General features: G+C 36.6%; 1 protein-coding gene across 3 annotated transcripts in view; it reads left to right on the forward strand.

Moving 5' to 3' along the window:
* The first annotated feature begins 5,313 nt into the window (after positions 1 to 5,313).
* Positions 5,314 to 22,148, forward strand: part of MPP6 (membrane palmitoylated protein 6) — a 96,406-nt gene continuing 79,571 nt past the window's right edge. For 2 of the 3 annotated variants that reach the window (XM_029930288.1, XM_029930308.1), the window contains exon 1: positions 5,314 to 5,382. The gene's annotated coding sequence lies outside the window, so the exon portion shown is untranslated. The remainder of the gene's footprint in view (positions 5,383 to 22,148) is intronic. The other variant, XM_029930298.1, reaches the window with a different exon arrangement.

Genomic DNA, 22,148 nt, shown 5'->3' on the forward strand with positions numbered 1-22,148 from the left:
GGAAGAAGGAGTGAGTGAGAAAGAATATTGCCTCTCAAAAGATGACAAATTCTCGAAATTGTGGAGTAAGCGCAGGTTTTCTTTTTAGTAGATAACTTCTTGTCTGCTTCTAGTACAAATAAATTACGTTTTCATTTTCCATTTTCATCTGTGCAAGGGTTTCATTAATTGACCTTCTATCAAATCTAAAACTGATCTGCCTGTTAATAAATCCGTTATTAACAATAGGCTTTCATTAGGTTACTAAGTGATACATTCTTGAATTGCACCACAGAGCCATCCTGCCCTACCACTTCAAATATATATGGTCATTTGTCTTAGTCCTGACTCCTTCCTTGGGCATCTTGTCAGCTGTTGGAGCTGCTGCCTCACAGAAGAGGTATCATCTCCTCACTGCATGAGCACGCAACCCTCATCAGTAAGCTTATTTTGTGGAGATATGTTAGCTGAGAAACATTTAAATATTTAAAGAGATTTCTCTTCTGAATCTAGGAATTCCAGGGGAGTTAAGTACACAGTGTTGATATTCTGAACAACCCAGTTTATTTGGAAGGAGGGATTTTATGTTGGCCAATGAACAAAACAGCTTTTCCTTGCTTGTAATTTATGGTAAATTTGTTTAAATTAACTTTTGAAAAATACTGTTACATTGTAAACAGTTAAAATAGTGCAGAAAAATGAATGTATAATGAAAGCTAAACATTTCTATTCCTGGTCTTCATAGAGTTAATCATTGATAATAGTTTTAGAGTGAGTTAGTAAAGTGTTTCCCAGCAATTCATAATTGGCATTTTGGCAGTACTGTGTTGTGTGGGATTGTCCTGAGCACATCTTAATGTTTAGTGCCCCTGTTCTCTGCCACAGCCATTGGGGCATCAAAAATGCCCTCACATATTTCCAAATGCTCCTTGGGAAGGGGGCGGTACTTACCCTGGATGAGAGTATTGTAATTATTAAAATTATACCATGTGTCTTAGAAAACATGTCTTTTTTCCATTTTACACAGTAACTATTGTCTCTGCTATAAAAGGAGAATATTTGAGCACACATGTACTTCTCAAGGGAGTCTTTCTTTTGGGAAGAACTGAATGTCTTAGATTACAATGTTTATTTAATCTTATCTGCTTTCCTTTATGACAGTGTTACAGTCCTGTGTTTTCAATTACCTCTTTTTTCCTTGAGTGTTCTGTGGTTTTTGAGTTGTGAGCTCATGCTTGGCTGGGTTTTATTGAAAGGATTCTGTATAGCCTGGTTAAAGAGTACATTCCTCCAAGGAAGATTTTCTAAGGCTTTGGCATCTTTGTAATTTCTCTGCTCATGGTTTTCTGAACTAGGTAGGTGTTTTGGAACCCTGAGTCCTTGAGAGTAGTCTGTGCTTACAGATTCTCAGGCAATATTTTACCCTAATATGGAATCCAAGCTAAAACAGGCTAATGCCCTCACTGTTTTCCACAGGCTCATCTTTGCTAGGCCTCTCATTTACAAGGTGGGAGTGAGTCCTGTAAGGGCCCAGCCTTATATGGACGGTCTCATTTGCAATTCTCCATTTTGAGCAAACTAAGGCCTAAGGTGCTGCCTCTGAACTTGTAGGTACAAAAATCTGCAAACCCCAGAGTAGCCAAGTCTTAGGCATCAGCTTACTGGTCTTTTATTCTCTTTATGTGGGCCCATGGAGATTTTCTTGGGGACTTGTTTTGTATTTAAGAGGATGTTTTTGGTATTTTATTTAGCATTTATAGCTATTTTGCAAATGAAGGAATTATTTTCAGTTTATGAAGTCTAATTTTTTGCAGGACCTCCAGGCCTCATTTATCTGTTTTCTAACTTCCAGGAATTTCCTAAAAGTTCTGGTTTGTCTAATCTCTTTGATTTCTTTCCCACCTCTTCTCCAGTGTTCTTGGCATTTTCTTTTTTAAAAAGTGTCCTTCCTATCATTTCACTGTGACCTCAGGATGAGAAAAGGTGGGCATGTGTGCTCAGTCTTCCATTTTGGCTGGCAACTTTTTTGTTTTTAGATCTAAGCTTATTAGGGCTAACTGATGAAAAGAAATCTCTATAAATGCCTTTTCATTTAACTTTGGTTTTTAAGTTTGAACTTGAAGAGCGTGATCTTTGGTTATAAAAGAGGTGAAGGGGCAGGGGCAGAAGATAAAGTTTAGACCATTAACTGTGCAAGTTGAGCAAGGTCTTCCTGGGCTGGGGAACAGTGAGGATCCTACCATAATGTCTAAACATACATGGCATATCCACATTACAATAATGAGAAACCACAGTGATAAAATTATGCAATAAATATTAACTACAGTGTGCATGTCCAGCATAATACTAAGAATTAGAGTTCAAAGATAAGTAAGATGTCATTTCTGGCTTCAGAGAGCCCACTAATTTTGTGCTGGAGACATGTAATTGAAAATATAGTTAATTTTGATTATTCATGGTAGTTTTAGAAATTCCTTGTGAACACTGAATTAGCAAATAACATTGCTTCTAGGGAAAAGTTCAGGGTTTAGATTCTTATGAGCCTCTGATCACAATTTTATTAACTGGTCAATACATAACCTTGTTATTTCTGTGGTTTTTGTCTAAAGACACCTTAACGTATGTTGTTGATTCATTAACATTGGATGGTCAATAGCAATAACTCATGCCTAAGGGAAGCTCATTGAACACATGTATTTTTCTATGCAAGGCACATCATCAGGCTTCTTGTCCTTAGGAAAACTAAACAGCACTTAAGCATTATGCTTGGGGGAAATTTTAGACAGCAGAAATCACCACAAAACACAAAAATATGAAAAACATGGCACTAAATAAACCATGAAAAGGGTACTTGTTTTTAGTGTGAGAGCTAAAACAAAAGGGCAAAGTGTTGCTTTGTTGGACCTAAGCTGGGAATGCACACACTGGGCACATTTTTTGTGTCTGTACCTGCCAGCAGGTAACCACAAAAGCCCTCCAAGTATTGACTTTGGGGTTAAAAATAAATTTTTATTTGTGATTCTAAATCGGCTAGGATGGGTCAGAAAAGGTTTCACTTGAAACAATTAAGATAAAGTAACAGCAAAATGAAGCGATGGATTTAGGAAATAGCAAATGGACTAGTGTGGCCAGAATTAAAAAGGCCCCTCTAAGGGGGAGCAGGAGAGCATGTTTGAAGAGTTACGGAGGAAAATGTGAGGTCTTTGTGTCAAGTTAAGGAATTTATGTTCTACAGATGGTGGGGAACCACTGAGTGATATTTACCTGGGGATAAGCATGGTCATATTTGTATATTATTATTTTTTTTTATTTTGTGGGGGAGAGGAAAAATAAACATGAATGGGGAGGAGCAGAGTGAGGGGAGAGAGAGAATCCCAAGCAAGCCCCAAAGAGGGGCTTGAACCCACAAACTTTGAGATCATAATCGGAGACAAAACCAAGAATTGAACACTCACTGAGTCACCCAGCTGCCCTTCATATTTATACTTTTGGAAAGCTCACTCTAATGATGGTATTGGGGATAGATGAAGGAAAATAAATAGAATATTGTAGAAGATAAGGTGAGAGATGAAGAGGGAATGAACTAAGGCAGTGATTGTGGAGATAAGACACTATGAAAGATATGCAAGGTATTACATTGAAAGTTCTTGGCAGCAGGTTAGCTAGAGGCAATAAAGGAGATTGACAGGTATGCCTGGGTGCCATTACCTGAGATAGGGAAAAGCAAACCAGATTTAGGAAGTAATGAGATACATGGGTCCGTTGAGTTTATAGTACCCAAAGAACATCTTTACAGAGAGGTAGGTAAGGAGATATGTGTCTGAAACTCAAAAAATAGAACTTTGAAATGAATTTAGCACATATTTATGAATGGTTGAAAAATATCTGAGTGCCTGCTGTGTGTCAGGTTACTGCCCTAGTACCAGAGGGGATAAAATGATGAGTGAATTTTTAGTGAGGGGAGGTAGACAATAAGCAAAGATACTTCAGATAAGCACTCTGATGGAAATCAACATAGTAGGAGGGAGAGTGCCTAAGAATGTGTGTGTGGAAGAGGCTAGTCGGATTGAGGGTTTAGGTGGTTTCTGGGGAGGTAACATACTGAGACAAATGAGAGAGGAGGATTTATGTGTGGATATCTAGGAATCATTTCAAGCAGAGAGGACAGAAAATGGAAAATTAACTAGGCACATTTGAAGCACAGAAAGCAGGCCAGTGTGACTGAAGATGAACAGTTTGGGGAGAGATTGTCAAGGGTGAACTCAGCAGGGCACACAGAGTGCCAAGTCACGAAGGCTGGTGTAGGCCTTGGTCGGGATTTGGGGCATAAGTGCAGTGAGAAGCCATTGGACAGTTTTGGCAGAACAATAACAAAAACAAAAATTTTGTATGTTTTAAAATGATGCTTCTAGCCACTCTAGAAAATGTTGTTGAAAGTAAGTGACCTGTTGAGTGACTGCTGAAGTAAATAAGCAAAAGGTGATGGTGGTTAGAGTAGAATGACGGCAGTGGAGTTGTGAGAAGATCAGGTTTTGAGTTCATTACGTATGATTACTTTTCTTCAGTCACCTCCATCATGGCTGAATTTAAAAACCACTTTATTACTGATTGTTGTGAGTTCTAGGCATTTTGTAAGTGTATTACCTTGAAAAAAGAAACTCAGTGAAATGTATTACTCTACAATAACCTGGTTTTGAGATACTAAAAAATATTCAAATTTGCATATTTAATAAGATCTGGCAGTGATCCTATAGTTAGTCATATTTCAGTTTTATTAGTGCTTATTGTATAAAAAACTTCCAGACAGTTCAACTTACAATTTTCTTATATAAGTAATGAAGATTTGACCTGCTTTGTTAGTTAGTGGTGAGGTCAATAAAAATACTCAAAACAGGACTACTACACTGAGAGTAAATTAGGGACAGTGCTGTTTACTTGAGCTGTTTAAAAATTGAATCTCTGTAGATCTAGCTTTTCTCTGGATGAGCTCTGCACTTTAACCAGATAATTCTAGACATAGTCTGGAGCAAGGACCAGAGTGGGGAAACACTGGGAGTTGGTAGACTAGTTACGAGAATTTTAAAATAGTCTATGCGAAAGAAGATAAAAACTATAAACCAAAGGTCTGAGAGTGCAAAATTTGAAGAAGATGAAATTGAGACTTTAATGAAGCAGAATAACAATATTTTAAAGAGAATTTGATGTCTAGAAGTTAGGGAGAAGAAAGAAAATCAGATGGTTCTGAGATTTTAAGCTTTGAAGGAGAATGGGTGGATGGTGATGTCATAATACGAAGAATCTTTTGGAGGAAGAGTAGACTCAGATGAGTGAGTAGTTTGAAAATGGTAAGTTAAAAGCACCATCTTTGAGTCTTCCCAAGAAAATATGTTAAGACAGAGAAAGGTGAGTGCTGTCACTAAGATTTCAAAATCAAAGTTCATATAGAAACTGTAGTTCTTGAAGTGAATGAGATCACTCATGAAAAGAATGAAAATCCAAAGGAGATCAAAAGCAGTGATAGTCGCCCTCAAACAGGATGAGGACAGATTTTGTAACTGATTTACCAGTCAAGTCATTTCTAAACTTACTTAAAAAATTTGAGAACAGTGGCTGGGGAAGCCAGAAAGCAGTGGCTGAGATGGGAGCGGTAGAGAACTAAACTCCTCTTGAGAGGAGCTTGGTGTGGTGAGAAAAGGACAGAGAGAGGGTGTGACTTAGGGAAAAGAGAAGTGTGGTTCCAAATAGTTATTTAAAATAATTATTACTGAAGGATGAGGTAGATGTTAGCACATTTACAAAATGTGTAGGAGTTGATTCACTGCAGCCTTGTAGGAGAGAAGGAAGGGCACACTTTCTTCTGACCTTGGAGAAAAGGAAGGAAGGAATGGTGCTGACATATTTGATTCTAGAAGTGGATGGGAATTTCAGTAAATCATAAATGATACCTTCTTTTTTCCTTTGTCTTCTAACAAAATCATCTGTTGGCAATTTAGTAGAGTGAATGTTTGAAATGGGAATATGGGAGAACCCAGGAAGGGGTAAAGTAATGGAATTGTGCAGCAGTATTTGGTACCTTGCTGATTTTTGGAGAATCGGGGAAGTTTGAAAACCTGGGGAGAAGAATAGATAAGAGGGCACCAAAATGGGGGAAAGAGCTGTGGACATCAGAGGTGAATGGGAGAGGAAGACAAACTTGATTCCCTGACGATTTTATCTATGGCTACCTGTATTGAAATGAATGCCGACAAGCTTGCCGGACCACTGGGTGACTCTCTGCACAAAGTCTAAACCTTAATATCGTTAATAGCATTTTATCATATCAGAGCACATAAAGGGAATTCTGTTAAAGCAGAAAACTATTATTACAGAAAAGGACTTGTAAAACATCCTGCAATATTTGAAACTACTTTTTGTAACCTTTAAAAAATTTATGAAAGATAAAATTACCATCTTTTTAGTTCATTTTGTTACTAATATTTTCAAAACACAGTATCTAGTTCAATTCTTAGCTGCTAGAAATGAAGGCTGGTAAGGATATCCAGTTGTGTCCACTTGCCATAGGGAAATATACAATGAGAAAAAGATTTAAATAGTAACAGTGTTCAATTGTTATTTCATCAGTTTGGAGTACTGTTTCACCACTTTGAATATATTGCATGTTCTTCAAGTTTCTTATAACCAGAAAGTCTTCCAGACAGTAAATGTGAGGTAACAACCTAAAATAATAATTTCAATTTGGGTGGGATATAATTTGCTTTTCTCACCAAAGTAGGACCTCTTTGGATTTTGTAAATTGTCAAAACTTTGTTAAATAATTAGTAAGGCTCTCTATGCAAGGTTTTCATCTGGACACATAAAATCAAAATCTTCTAATATTTGAACTGTGTTTTGACATTCCTGTTGCAAGGACTCCTCATGTGGGGAACTGGTGTCTCTCTGTCTTCTCACATGAGCTTTCCTGCTCAGAGGACATGACTGAGTGACATTATACCTTTGAGAATATTTCCCGTTTTTTTTTTTTTTACCACCAAAAATAAGTTTTTGTGCTTATCTTTAATGCAATGCCGTATAATGTTTTGCTCAGTGCTGTAAAGGCTGGTATAAGTGCAAATGGACACAGTCTTAGTGCTAAATATATTCCAAGTTGATAGCTAATTTTGGTAGCTTTTAAAATATCTTTGCATATAGAGATGTTTCATTTTATTGTAACATAATATTACAATCTGAATTGTATTTGAGTACAGGTCAGTGATTTTTGTTAGAGTGGATTTGGTAGGTATGAGTTAAAGAAAATGACTTGAGGGGTGCTTGGATAGCTCAGTCGGTTAAAAATCTGATTTAAGCTCAGGTCATGATCTTGCAGTTAGTGTGTTCGAGACCTGCGTCCGTCTCTGTGCTGAGCACTCAGAGCCTGGAGCCTGCTTCAGATTCTGTCTCCCTCTCTCTGCCCCTCCACCGCACACGTTCTGTCTCTCTCAAAAATAAACATTAAAAATTTTGAAAAAATGATTTGGGTTGATGCTAGATACACATGGCAGTAAGTAGAAGCAATTTTCTGATGAGTCAAAAAAGACTAAAAGTTTCCCTTTTACTTAGGTTAAATATACTTACAGATATAAAGAATATACATACCTTTTGAAAATTGAAAATATTCTTTGTAGGATTTTAAATGTTGGTTTTATTTTGTTACATTTAGTAGAATATTTTACTAAAACATTTAAATATACTAAATATATTTAATGAAGTTATCATCCAAGGACAACTTGGTCATCCTCAGGTTTCTCCTTCAAAGAAGAAGTCCTGTTTGTCTTTAACTCTGGATTCAAACTGGCATTACTGTTTATACATGAGAGATGTATTTTTTGTGTTTTTTAAAAATTAAAATTCTTAGTGTACATATAGATGAAAGATTGACAATGCATCCCAATTTTATCATTATTTCTTGCTCCCCAGAGGCTACTACTTTGAATTTTTTAAGATGCCATGCTTATGTTGCTGATATTAGCATTTTTTTATTAGATCAGTATTTGTTAATCGAACCATTAGTAAACTATAGTTACCTTTCTCTATTCTTGTATTTTTATTTTCTTGGAGTTACTATTATTTGTTTAGTTCTGTATATATACTACTACTACTAATATACTAATAATAATTCAATCCCCAAATCACTGCTAGTTTTCTAAATTATGTTTCAGTATGTTCATTCAAATTTATCAATTTTATTTTCTTGAAGATGTCACTCCTGGAGGGTTCTGACTTGTTGAATGTGGACTCATTATTCTCCATATCTGATACACACTTGTCATCTTCTTCCTGAGAATTACTTTTGACTTTCTCCTAGTTTGCATCTTCTCATATTTCCTGGTATTTAATGTTTTCCTTTTCTATTTTGCCCCTTTGTTTCAAGCTTACAGAGCAGCACACCTTTTTTGTTTGTTTTTTTGTTTAAATCTTAGAAAAAGTGTTGTGGTAGATTCATTTTGTGAAACCTTACAAGCAAGTCTGAAAATAATTTTTAACTATCTTAATACTTGATTGATAGTTTGGCAGGGTAAAGAATTTTAGGATGGAAAAGTTTAAAAGCACTTTGATTCCTGATTCTTGACATGTAAGTGTGTTTTTTTTTTCTTTGTCCCTACTGTCGTGAAATCTCACAATGATGTGTGGTGCTATGAGTCTATTTTCATCTGTTTCACTGGGTACTACATGCCCCATTTAGTCTAGCAACATACTGTTTTCCAGAACCAAAAGCAATAAGTATTTCACTAACATTTTCCTCTCCTCCAGGAGGAAAATTTATTCTTCTTTATATAACTCCTCTTACTTAAAGCCCTCTATCAGGTCCTGTAATTCTCTTCTATTTTTCCTGCCTCTGTGCTGTCCTACTTTGGTATTTCCCTGAATTTATCTTCCATGATTTCTACGAATTTCTTATTTCTACTTTTGCATTTTTATTGTCTAAGAGTTCTTTTGTTTCCTCTGGATGTTCCTCTCTCCTAGAGCAATCTTATTTGGATCTCATGAATACAATATTCTCTTCTTTCTCTGAGAATGTTAATGATACTTGTTTTCTGTGCCCTGAATAGTTTCATTATTCCAAGTCAAATTTACCTGTTTGATTGTTTCTTCTGGTTAGGTTGGTCATATTCTTGAGAGAAGACTCTTCACATCTTCCTAGAAGGTCAAATACAGACTAAAATAAAGGCTTCTGATAGTTAAAAGGGAGAAGCAGATGGAGGGGTTGTTTCATTATTCAGTAATTCCTTTTTCCATATGATTTCATTGCCCTTTATTCAGAGACACTTCTTAACTTAGTGTCTCGAGAAAATAAACTTCTAGTTTTTAGTCCTGCATGGTGGAGGGTAAGGGGCAGACAGATACCTTGCAAAGAGGGTGAACTTGAATTATTGATAAATGTTGCATATGAAAATAAATATAACTCTAAGAAAATAAAACTCAGGAATGGAGGAAGGCCACTATAGTTTATTAATGCATCAGCTAGTAAATACTGAAATAATATTATCTAAGTCTTCCTATTATAGCCTTCCCACCCACCCCTCAAGTATCTTGTTCTGCTGATCCCTGAGCCTTTGAAAGATTGGGGTGATTTTTTTTTTTTTTTTTTTTTTTTTTTGCTTTCCCCATAGTTTGTTTAAACTTTGGACTCTTTGGGTTTGCTCAATCCAATGACTCCTTGCTCATAGGTTTTATAGCTTCCAAAATCAACTTTTTTTCTCATTCTTGTCATTTTTATAAACTTAAGGTTTTAAAAGTGCAATAAAATTATAGATACATGTTTATTATATTTTAGAGGGGAGAGAACAAAATTAGATGTGTTCAATTTACCTTTCCCTGGAAATACTGATATTTGTCCTCTTGAATAATTTTTTTTCATTTTACTTTTGTATGTCTATATTTTTCTTTTAAGCTTGACACTTGATTTTGTCAAATCCAAGCACACCAAAAGTTTAGAGCCTGTCAGAGGGAAGAGCTTCTGTTAGAAGGTCATTCATGACTTTATTTTATTAATGTTTATTTATTTATTAGCATGAGAGCATGAGCAGGGGAGGGGCAGAGAGAGGAGAGAAAGAGGGAGAGAGAAAATACCAAGCAGGCTCCACGCAGTCAGTGCAGAGCCCAGTGTGGTGCTCAAACTCATGAACTGTGAGATCATGACCTGAGATCAAGAGTTGGACACCTAACTGACTAAGCCACCCAGGTACCCCTTATTTTATTTTAGTTTTTAATTTTATTTTAATGTTTATTTTTGAGAGAGATAGAGCAGGGTAGAGGGAGAAAGGGAGTCACAGAATTCAAAGCATTTTCCATGCTCTGAGCTGTCACCATAGAGCCTGGCATAGGGCTTGAACTCATGAACTGTTAGATCACGACCTGAACTAAAGTCAGCTGCCTAACTGACTGAGCCACCCAGGTGCCCCTTAATTTTGCTTTTTAATTATGCTTTAGGTACAAAGATCTGTGATAAAGAGCACCCTTTAGCTTTGCCTCCCAAAAGATTTTTTTTCTCTAAGTCACTGCAGCCATCCACACTTTGCCTTAGTTTGAACTTTTGTTTAGATTTCTTAAGTATTAATATGACAAATGAATTGGCTCCTTGGACATATTGGTACTATTTTAAACTCAAGGTAATTCTAAAGTAACTTCATATTTTACTTTGGTATGTATCAGTTGATTGTACAAAATTTTATCTCCAATTTGGGCTGAAAGCTGGGTAATGGAAGGAAAAGTAATTCAGAGCATTAGCTGAATATTTGTTGAGTACCTATTGTATACACGTAATATACTGGGCTATGTAGAAGAGACTGCTCTTATTCTTTGAGAGGTTATGAGAGAATAGGGAGCACACAAGAAACACCTGGTGAATGTTGAAAAACCATTATTTCCCCTTATTTTACCAGATATTTTTATTTTAAAACATTTGGGGAAGAATACCTGGGTGGCTTAATCGTTTAAGTGTCCAAGTCTTGAGTTAGGCCTAAGTCATGATCTCACAGTTTGAGAATTTGAGCCCCATATGAGGCTGTATGCTGACAGTGTGGAGCCTGCTTGGGATTTCTCTCTCTCTCAAAATACATAAACACTTAAAAAATAAAAAACATTTGGGGTAATGGGAAAAGAAATTATGAATGTATGTTTTCTGTTTGGATCTTAGCTTCAGTTATTAACTATTATAATCTTTTGGGAATTATGTCATGTACAGTGACATAACTTAAATCTTTAACCATTATCACTCTTCCTTCAGTATTTCTTGCACTTGATAATTGCCTTTAATCTTAATCTTTAAGCAAAGAGTATGAGAGAAGAAAGATAGGCTTTCTTTTTTAAACAAAAGTTTTATATCTAATCCTTCTTTTTCTTTACTTTCAATAAATACATTTGATTCAGTGGCTGTTTACCTATTAGAATCCAGGGAGACAGATAATAGAATGGTGAGAAGTGTCTTAACTCAGTGTTAATTGTTGCATCCTCCATCTCTGGATCCTTCTGATTGCAAAAGTTTCTAATGGCCATTTCTGATTATTTACCCTTACCTTTATTTCAGTCATCTACTCTTCTTGCAAGCATTTAATTCAGTCTTGCAAGCATTTATTTCAGTCACTTGCTACTCCTGAGTACATGCTGGCAACTCATTTTTCTCCATCTTACTAAACTTTGCAACTGCCTCCAAGTTTCTCCAGGATATTTCCAAATCCATTAGCATGTCCAAGTACATGGAGGACAAGGTGAGGAATGGTGAGAGATGTTGACCTGTGGAACTTTGTATGTCTACTTTTTCAGGGCTAAAATCATATAAAGTCATATTGCACAATGGCAATTCTAGAACTAGAAACTGCCATTTTCTTATAACTGGTGCTCTCTCCAACTAACCCAAACTAGATTGTTTCATGATTTTTCATTATATCTGCCACTTGTTAAAATGCAGACCCTCAGTGATGGCAATGAGCTTATCATATCTTTAGGGTTATTGTCAGTTCCTTGCAAAATGTCCTGATTTGTGTGTCCAGTGTCTTGGATATTTTCCTTCTTTTTGTTTAGAGAAGATATTGAGATTGCTTTGTAGAGGAATCCTGGGAAAGGTTGCTTATAATCTCTGATTACAGCTGAAAAACTGGGGCGCCTGGGTGGCTCAGGCGGTTGGGTGTCCGGCTTCAGCTCAGGTCATGATCTCATGGTTCGTGGGTTCAAGCCCTGCATCATGCTCTGTGCTGACAGCTCAGAGCCTGGAGCCTGCTTCAGATTCTGTGTCTCCCTCTCTCTCTGACCCTCCCCTGCTCACACTGTCTCTCAAAAATAAATAAAAACATTAAAAAAAATCATACTACAGCTGAAAAAGTTGAACATGGTTTGAGGTGGTCCGTTGAACTGAACTCTCAGTTTTTTTTCTCCTGTCGACCCATTTCTGGCATGTCACTTAGTTTTGGGGCTTCATTTTTTTTCATTTATAAAGTGGAGATAATACCTAACCCATCTAGCTTAGAGCATTTATTTAAAGGTTTTAGAGAGACCATGTATGTGAGTGGGGGGAAGGGGCAGAGGGGGAGAAAGAGAGAGAGAATTGACATGGGACTTAATCCCTGACCCTGGAATCATGACCTGACCTGAAATCAAGAGTGTAACACTCAACCAATTGAGCCCCCCAACCCCCCCCCCAGCATTTAAAAAAGACTAAAATGGGATAGAAAATGTAAGAAGGGATAATAATCTACAGATGAAGTGGTTAGGGATTCACTAAAGGAAAATGCAAAGATGGATATTGAATGTGGGTGGGAGGTAATGGACAACTGACCTAGGAATGAAATGAAAATAAGATAGTCTGTGTATCTGTAGTGGTATTCAGGCAGGATTCAATGGCAGTGAGTTATAAAGAATACACATTGTTAAGACTTCTACCACCGATACCACTTGATGACTTTTGGTTAAATTAGCATGTGTAGGTGTGTTTTTATATTAGTAGAGAAGTCTAAAGGAGCTCTTATAAGAGGACTACTTAAAGCAACAATAGTAAGAAATTCTTCCTAAGTCACTTAGTATAAATACAAAAGATGGTTTTATCATTTTACAATTGTGAGAGAGTAATAAAATATTATAGAAGAGTAAGAAAAGTCCTCTGGTCTGATAAATATTTATCAAGAATCAATATAGAACTTAATTTTTAGCAGTTTCCAACCATAGACCCTTGGAGATACATGTGGGAACTACAGTGTGTGTGTGACTAAAAGTGAAAGATAAGTTGTTTTCATCTATCCCCACAGTGTCTTGAAGGCTCCATTTTCTTTCTGAAATCTGTAAATGCTGTGATTAGGGTAAGAATGGGGAAAAATATCTGATTTGTAGGATTTGTTAATGAGTTTCATTTACTCTAATTCTTTACTATAGACCTTAAAGAAGCCGTGTAACTTAAAGGAAACCTGCTAAAGTTATTAAAAGGTATTATTTAGTGTGATATAGCCTAAAATGGCTTACTTGGAAAGAAACCCATGATAAAAAGTACAAATTAATACATAAGGAACAGGATATTTAAGGGATGCAGTATTCTCTATAAGGAGATTATCTTTGGCAAATTCATGACTTGAGGCTAAGCATTTTTGCTTAATTTTATTAGGTGAAGTGATTTCCTTTAATCCTTACTGGTCTGTATGGAAACCTCTAGGAACTCTCTTGATAATGTCTTTCCAAGTATACGATTCATAGCTAGAGCAACCTGTTAAGTTACTGGTTTTTTTTTTTACACACGTATATGTAAATATATTAATTTTGTAACAATTTTAAGGTATTATCAGATAGAGCCAAGATCCTTTTAACCAATCCTTCTTTAAACCTCTTTGCTCTTTTCCCAGGGGTAAAACCTGTTATACTTTGTTTTATATCTTTTCAGACTTTTTCCTATATATTAGTGTATTTGTACCTATGGAAAATATACAGTTTTGTGTACTTCATTTCTATAAATGCCACACTTATTTTTTTCCACAGAAAAATGTGTTTTGGAAAGTATTTTCATGTTAGTACATGAAAAACCATGTTCTTTTAACTGTTGGCAGATTATTCATAGGATGGATATTTAGCCAGTCTCCTAAGGAACATTAAAGGTTGTTTCTGTTTTCTTCCTAGGTTTTTGAGTAATATCACCATGCGCATCCTAAAAATTGCCTCATTAGAAGCAGTATTACCAATTATGATGATCTTTTTCACTTGATAAGTTGTGACATAAAGGTTTAAACTTGGAAAATCTTTATTAAAAATATTGCTTGAATCCTAATAATAGTGGCTTGAAGAGGCTGGCAGTTCCCCTCTGCAAAAAGTAAATATAAAACTGGACAAAATCATCTAAACAGTCATTTAGGGGTACTGGAAATTGACCAGAGGCAGTTAAAAAATTGATCTTGCACAACTGTTAGGGCTTGGGATGAGAATAGTGTGAGTCTGTGGCCTTCATGCCTGTGCTCTTCCCAGACAGATACCTTCCCAGCACCCTCTGCCCCTTCATTTGGTGAGGACTGAAGCTTTATCAGGTTGGGACTGACAGAAAACTAGCAACTTTGCTTCCAGAACTGGGGGGGTGATGTGACTTAGGGAATGGGGGACTAAGAGGGAGTACAGAAACCTGCAGCTATGCTGGTGAAAAGTGGTAGATTTTGTTAGAAACAGAGAAAATCTGCTGCCTTGCTGGCAGTGGTTTGGGTGAGTAGTGGACCAGTAGAAATTTCACAGGGAAATCCTAGAAATGAGAGCCACAGAAGGGCTGAGACTAACTCTCCATACAGCTCTGGTTGCCTAGGAAACTACATTTGTGGAGGGGAGACCTAAGGGAGCCTGGCAAAAAGTTCAAAGCAAGAGAGACTAGAGTCTGTAAGTCTGAATCCATTCCCCACTCTATATACAATCAACTGGCAGATGGTGGCAATCTTACAGGCTTGAGATGTTAAAAAAAAAAAAGGCCCAACATCTCTGAAAAATAGAATGAATGCAGTTACTGTAATATGTTAAAGATTCAGTTTTCAAGCAGAAACTTGTGGACATGGAAAAATACAGGGAAGAAAGAAAGGCCCAGAAAGCATGACCCATAAATCAGGAAAAACAGTCAATTGAAATGAGCCTGATGTTGGATTTAACAGAGACTTCAAATTGGCTATTTTAAACATGTTCAGAGATTTATAGGAGAGTATGTTAATAATTTTCAACAAATAATCTCAATAGAGAAACAATTTAGAAAAGAAGAACCAAATAGGAATTTAGATTTGAGAAGTAAAGTAATTAAAAAATCAGTTGGCTCAACAGTGGATTGTAGGTGACAGAGAAAACCTGAAGATAAGTGAAAGGTATTCGATCCAAAAGAGAGAGAAAAGTAAACAGAGCCTAAGAGAATTTTGAGACAATGTCAAGCATTTCACCATGCAAGTAATGTGATTTCCAGACAGACAGGAAGAGGAGAAAGGGACAGGAAAAATATTTGGGGATGCTTGGGTGGCTCAGTCAGTTAAGTGTCTGACTCTTGGTTTTGGCTCAGGTCATGATCTCCTGGTTCATGAGTTCGAGCCCCACATTGGGTTCTGCACTTATAGGATGGAGCTTGCTTGGGATTCTGTCTCCTCTTTCTCTCTCTGCTCCTCCTCTATTTTCTAACTCTTTCTCAAAATAAACTTAAAAAAAAAAAAGAAAAGAAAGACAAAGAGGCTCTGGGGTGGCTCAGTTGGTTGAGCATATGACTTTGGCTCAGGTCATGATCTCACAGTCCATGAGTTAAGCCCTGTGTCTGGCTCTGTGCTGACAGCTGAGCCTACTTCAGATTCCGTGTCGTCCTCTCTGCCTCTCCCCCAGTCACACACACTCTCTCTATCTCAAAAATAAATCTAATATATATATTTATATATATATGTATATATATATTTGAAGAAATAATGGCACCAAACCACCCCAAATTAGGTGGAAAATAGAACTTACAAAGGTACCAGTGTGGTAGAATAAGCATGCTATTTCCTGTCTCTGTCACTGAATGCAGCTATAAAAACTGGACTAATATAAGAATATCTATTTATAGATTAAAAGGCAGGTTGAGAAGGCAACTGAATATTTAAATACTACTGAATTTATGTTGAGTTTACTTCCCCCACACTTTGGTATCTCTTGAACTAGCCCCAAACCCAGAAATTGACATCAGAATGAACAGCAAGAACATCTAAAACCTTCTAGTTCTGGCTTGAAGTCTCTTTTTTCTTACTCTGAGTTCTCTTGCATCCCAGCTCCTAGGAAATCCTTTGGCAGCATTGTTGAAGTAGCTGCAACAGCCAGGACTGTAACTCCAGGGAAGGAAACCTTTCTTTCTACTGAAGGAGTTGTGGTTTTAGGAAGTACATGGCAGAATGGGTTAAACAGAGCCCCTGACTTTTGGCTGGAGCATTGGTAAAGAGCATCCCAGAGAACTAGAAGTACCAGGCATATTTATGGAGAGGGAGCAGGTCTTAGAAAGGGATACCTTAAAGTTGTTTATGTACTCCCGGACTCACCCTTGAACTGTGCATGTGTTGATCTGACCCTAAAGAGCATGTATAGGTAGATGTTGAGTACTGAAATGCTGATAGACTACACCTAAGTCCCATAATGCATATGTGGGACAGATCCAAATAACATTGTGAAAGTTTTGAACAGTTTAGTAGTTTCTGATGAAGTTAAGAATATGCTTATTATGTGACCCAGCAGTCTCACTGCTAGATATTTACTGGAGAAAAATGAAAACTTAAATTCACAAACAACCATGGAAGACTAAACTAAAATGCAGTAGTAACTCAGAAGGTCAGAATCTGAGGCCTACACTCAATTGAGTAAATTGCTTGCTAAAACAAAAATATCCATGCTCTCTGAAGTTTTCAATAAGACAGTCTCATAATCTATGTTAAAATATACAGCATACATTACAAAATTACTTGGTACATGGACAACCAGGAAAATGTTCAACTCACATGTGCAAAGATAACAGACACAACACCAAAATAACATAGATGTTGGAATCATTTGAGAAAGATTTAAAGCAGTTATTATAAATATGCTATGACTAGTAAGGGTGAGCTCTCTTCAGTGAAAATATAGACTGTCCCAGTAAAGAAATAGAAAACAATGGAAAACTTGAACTGAAAAATACAATAACAAAAAACTCCTTGGAAAGTACAATAGCAAAATGGAAATGACAATCCATAAACTTAAAGAGAGATCAGTAGAAATCTATACAAACTGAACAAGAGAGAAAAAAGTTTGAAAAAAATAATGAGCAGAGATTCAGGGATCTACGAGATAATATCAGAAAGTCTCATGTTTTGTTTCATCAGACCCCCAGAAGAAAAGAAGAATATAGTGTAGAAAAAACTATTTGGTTGCTGAAAATGCCCCAAATTTGGTGAAAGGCATAAACCTATAGACTCATTAGGTTCAACAAACCTCAAACAGTTATCGATTAAGCTCAATGAAATCCATGCCCAGTCCTCAAACTTCTGGAAACTAGACCAAAAAAAAAAAAAAAAAAAAAAAAGATTCCTGAAAGCAAAAACCACTAACAGATGAATGATATAAGTGAATGGGAATTTCTCATCAGAGAGTATAAAGACCAGAAGGAAGTAAAACAGTTTTACACATGGTGGTGGGGAGAGAATGTATCAGTCCAGAATTCCTTATTTAGTGAAAATATTCAGATGCTGTTTTTTGGTTTTGTTTTTGGAGAGGACTTTTTTCTTAAAGCATTGACCATAATAGAAAATTGTTTCTAGCAACAGTGTTGATGGAGCTAGACAGTATTAGCTAAGTGAAATAAGTCAATCAGAGAAAGACCAAAAACCACTCATGTGCAATTTAAGAAATAAAACCAGTGAACATAGTGGGGGGAGAAACAGAGAAGCAAACCAAGAAACAGACTTTTACCTATAGAGAACAAACTGATGGTCACTGGAGGGGAGATGGGCTAAAGGGTGGGTTAAATAGGTAATGGAGATTAAGGAGGGCACTTATGAGGAGCACTAGGTGTTGTATGGAAGTGATGAATCGCTAAATTCTACACCTGAAACTAATATTACACTGCGTGTTAACTAACTGGAATTTAAATAAAAATTTGGAGAGGACAAAAAAGAATTGTTTCTAAGTAAGATTGCTAGAAAGTTACACTAGCTGCTTTTGTAAGACACTAGATTTATAAAAGGAATATTGATAAGTTCTTTACAAATGGTAGTTTACTGTCTTTTCTGAATTATCAGATGACAACAAGGAGCAAAATGGTCAGTTAACATAATGAAATTACGGTAAACCCCTCAACTATTCTGTTTTTTAAAACTATGTTTTCAAGGTAGGAAAAATATATTTAAATTGCTGTTGTTGGGATTTGTTTTTTATTGACACTTTGAATATTTAGCAATAGTCACAATGAGAGATGAAGAGGCTGAGATACAGAATATTAGCTTAAGCAGAATATTTAGCATTTACATGTTTTAAGTAGGTGAGTCATTTAATTTTGTTGAATAACCATATGAGTTGGATCATTGTCGTTTGTTTTTTTACAGATAAGATAAATTAAGTTTATTTTGATGTCACATTGGAGGAAAATGAGATTAAAATTCAGAATTTGGTTCTCTTTATAGCCATTCCTTTTGCTGCACATGCTCTATGCATTTATATTGATAAGCCTTCATGAGGCAATTCATTATTATTGTAACAAATAATGAAATGAGGACCTCCTGATGGAAATGTAATTGATAAACCCTATTTAAAGAACTGTTTCACAATATCTGACAAAAATGACATACCTTCTGAACTAGCAATTCTACTCTTATTATGTACTCACTTCTAGTACATACATTAATGTATCTATGTGTATGTGTATGGTATAGATGTATAGATGCTGATTATAACACTGATTATAATGGCAGAAAGTGGATTCAATCTGTGTATCTTTCAGTAGAGGACAGATCTAGATCTTTTTCATACAATCTGCTCTGTACTTGGAAAGCCTTTTACTCTGATGTTTTGCATGTCATTTAAGCACAGGGACATTCTTTTCTATTATTTGACAACTATTTCTTCCTCATCCTTGTCTTTGATCTTGTCTTATGAAACTCCTGATCAGCACTGTTGGATCTACTTGTGTGTTTTTTCCTCATGTTTTCATCTTTGTTCTGCATTTAGGGGTTTACCTTCACTTGATTTTCCAGATTAGCACTTTTGAGCTTAACAGTCTTACCATTTAGTCTACTGTTTGATTTTTCTAAATTTGACGATATTTTTTAATTGCCAGGAACTTTTTCTTATTCTCCACATGCCCCATTTCTCCCTCTAAGTGGCCTGCTCCTTTATGAATGCAGTAGTCTCTCACATATCTCTGAGAATACTAATAAAAGTTAAATTTTTAAGTTCTATTCTCAGCACCATCTGTTTCTCCTTCGTTTAGTTTAGCTTTGTCCACTGTCACTGATGTTTTCTTTAGATGTCTGGTGATCTGTAGCAGTTGGTGTATATTTATAAATGAAGGACTAGGTTGATTAATCCAGAATATGTATCTAATAAGGATTTCCTCCGTAGTGTATAGGCTGCTCCCTGAACCTGCTTCACCCTCTTTCTGGAATGAGAGGGCTTCAGCAGGGGCCAAGTGGTGAGCCTCAGGCAAGGCTTCTCCTTCAGATTTGAGGGCAAAGAGCAGGTGAGCAAGGTAGAAACCCTCTGATAGCTAAATTGAGAGGGAAGAATTTACCCTGGAGATAAAATATATTAGTGCAAGCCTTTCTGTTGGAAGAACGTAAGGGGAGAAGGTGGTACCACCCACAGATGTGTTAGAAAATGTGGTAAGGGGAATTTTTGGTTGTCGTAATGACTGTAGAACACCAGAGGCATTTGGCAGAGAACAATCCTGTGCCAAAAGTATTTTTTGTTCCCGAAATGCTAATAGTTTCCTGTTTCCTGAAACACTGTGTATTTGTGTATTCCTTCCTTTTCTCCACCCCTTCTTCTTTAGTGTCCATCGTGAAGAACCAGATTCACCTTGGCTTCTGTGCTCCGTTGTTCAGGTCCCAACATCTGTGTTAGGAACCCTTCCCATGGAGAATATCTGCCTACGGTCTCTGTGAAGAAATGTGTGATACTTAGGTTAGAATGTATGTTCTTGTGTATGGGGTTCCTTATTTGCCCTGTATGGCTGCCCCTCCACTGTACCTGTGCTTTTGTAGACTCCAAGCTTAGATTTTCTCTAGGAATGCTTTAGGAAATACAGCTTCACGTAGGTAGATCGAGATTTTAAAAAATTTAATGTTAATTTTTGAGAATGAGGAAGAGCAAGCACGAGTGGGGGAGGGGCAGAGAGAGAGAGGCAGACACAGAATCGGAAGCAGGCTCCAGGCCCTGAGCTGTCTGTCCAGAGCCTTATGTGAGACTCAAACTCAAACTGTGAGATCATGACCTGAGCTGAAGTCAGATGCTTAACTGACTGAGCCCAGCTACCCCATGTTTGTTTGTTTGTTTAGAGAGAGAAAGCACAAGTCGGGGAGGGGCAAAAGGAGGGAGAGAAAACCTTAAGCAGGAACCTGATGTGGGGCTTGATCCCATGACCTGAGCCAAAATCAAGAGTCGGACACTCAACCAACTGAACTCCCCAGGCGCCCTCCATGTTTAGTTTTAAAGCTTTAAATGTTGATCATAGGGGCTCCTGGGGGGCTCAGTCGGTTAAGCCTCCAACTTCAGCTCAGATCATGATCTTACATTTGTGGTTCAAGCCCCGTGTCGGGCTCTGTGCTGACAGTTCAGAGCCTGGAGCCTGCTTCTGATTCTTTGTCTCCCTCTCTCTCTTCCCCTCCCCGCTCATGCTCTGTCTCAAAAATAAATAAAACAAAAAAAATGTTGATCATAAATTCCAGATTTTGAGTAGAATGTACTTACTCACTTTGGTCAGTTCCACGAGGATGCTTCCACTGGTGCCTGCCTAGTTTCCCACTTATAGCTAGCTCATCACTACCATCAAAGAGTTAATATTTTTCTCCTTTTCTGTACTCCCTCAATGTTAATAATGCAGTAGGAGGCATTGTTCTAGTTTTCCATGTATTATTTAGCAGCAACAACCTAGTGAGATAGATACTATTATCATTCTCTACTTAACAGGTGAAAGAAACTAACTCGGGGACATATTTACTCAGGTTTTTAGAACTAGTTTAGTGGTAAAGTCCAAGCTCTTAACCAGTGTTAATTATCACCAAACTGCAATTCCTTCATAGTATTCTTTTTATTGTGCTTTTTATACATTTTGGTCTACTAGTTTTGAGTTTTTGGAGCAAAGATAGTATGTCAACATGTATTATCATGTGTAGCCTGTAAGTTTTCAGCAAATTTTGATTAAATTAGCCAAGCACATTCAAAAAGTTTTTTCTTTGATTTGTTATAACTATAACTAAATTAGAATTTCAAGATATTAATTTGAGAGCTAAAATATGACAACATACTATCATTTTATGGAAAACAATTGTACTGACTTAACATTAATGGTTTGCATGAACTCTGCTGTGATGGTTAAATTAGTTGTGTGGAAATACTTGGGTCACAATTTAATCTTAAAGAAACCTAACTTAGTCCAAATTTCATTAGAAATTTGTCTTAGAAATGTATTTTTAGAAAGAATTTTGATGCTCTGTTGCAGCTACACGAAAAATAGTTCAAATGACTTTTTTTACATGTGTTGAAGATTTTATTTACTTTTTTGAAGTATTGAGTTTTATTTTATTCATTTTTAAAAACTTTTTAAATAGTTTATTGTCAAATAGGTTTCCATGTAACACCTAGTGCTCTTCCCAAGTGCCCTCCTCCATTACTACCACCTCCCTCGCCCCTCCCTCTCCCCCTTCAACCCTCGGTTTGTTTTCAGTATTTAATAGTCTCTCAGGTTTTATGTCCCTCTCTCTCCCCAACTCTCTTTTCCCCTTCCCCTCCCCATGGCCCTCCATCAGGTATCTCCTGTTAGACCTATGAGTGCAAACATGGTATCTGTCCTTCTCTGCCTGACTTATTTCACATAGCATGACACCCTCGAGTTCCATCCACTTTGCTACAAATGGCCATATTTCATTCTTTCTCATTGCTATGTAGTATTCCATTGTGTATATATATATATATATATATATATATATATATATATATAT

The sequence above is a fragment of the Suricata suricatta genome, chromosome 2, assembly GCF_006229205.1.
Source record: "Suricata suricatta isolate VVHF042 chromosome 2, meerkat_22Aug2017_6uvM2_HiC, whole genome shotgun sequence".
Taxonomy (NCBI): domain Eukaryota; kingdom Metazoa; phylum Chordata; class Mammalia; order Carnivora; family Herpestidae; genus Suricata; species Suricata suricatta.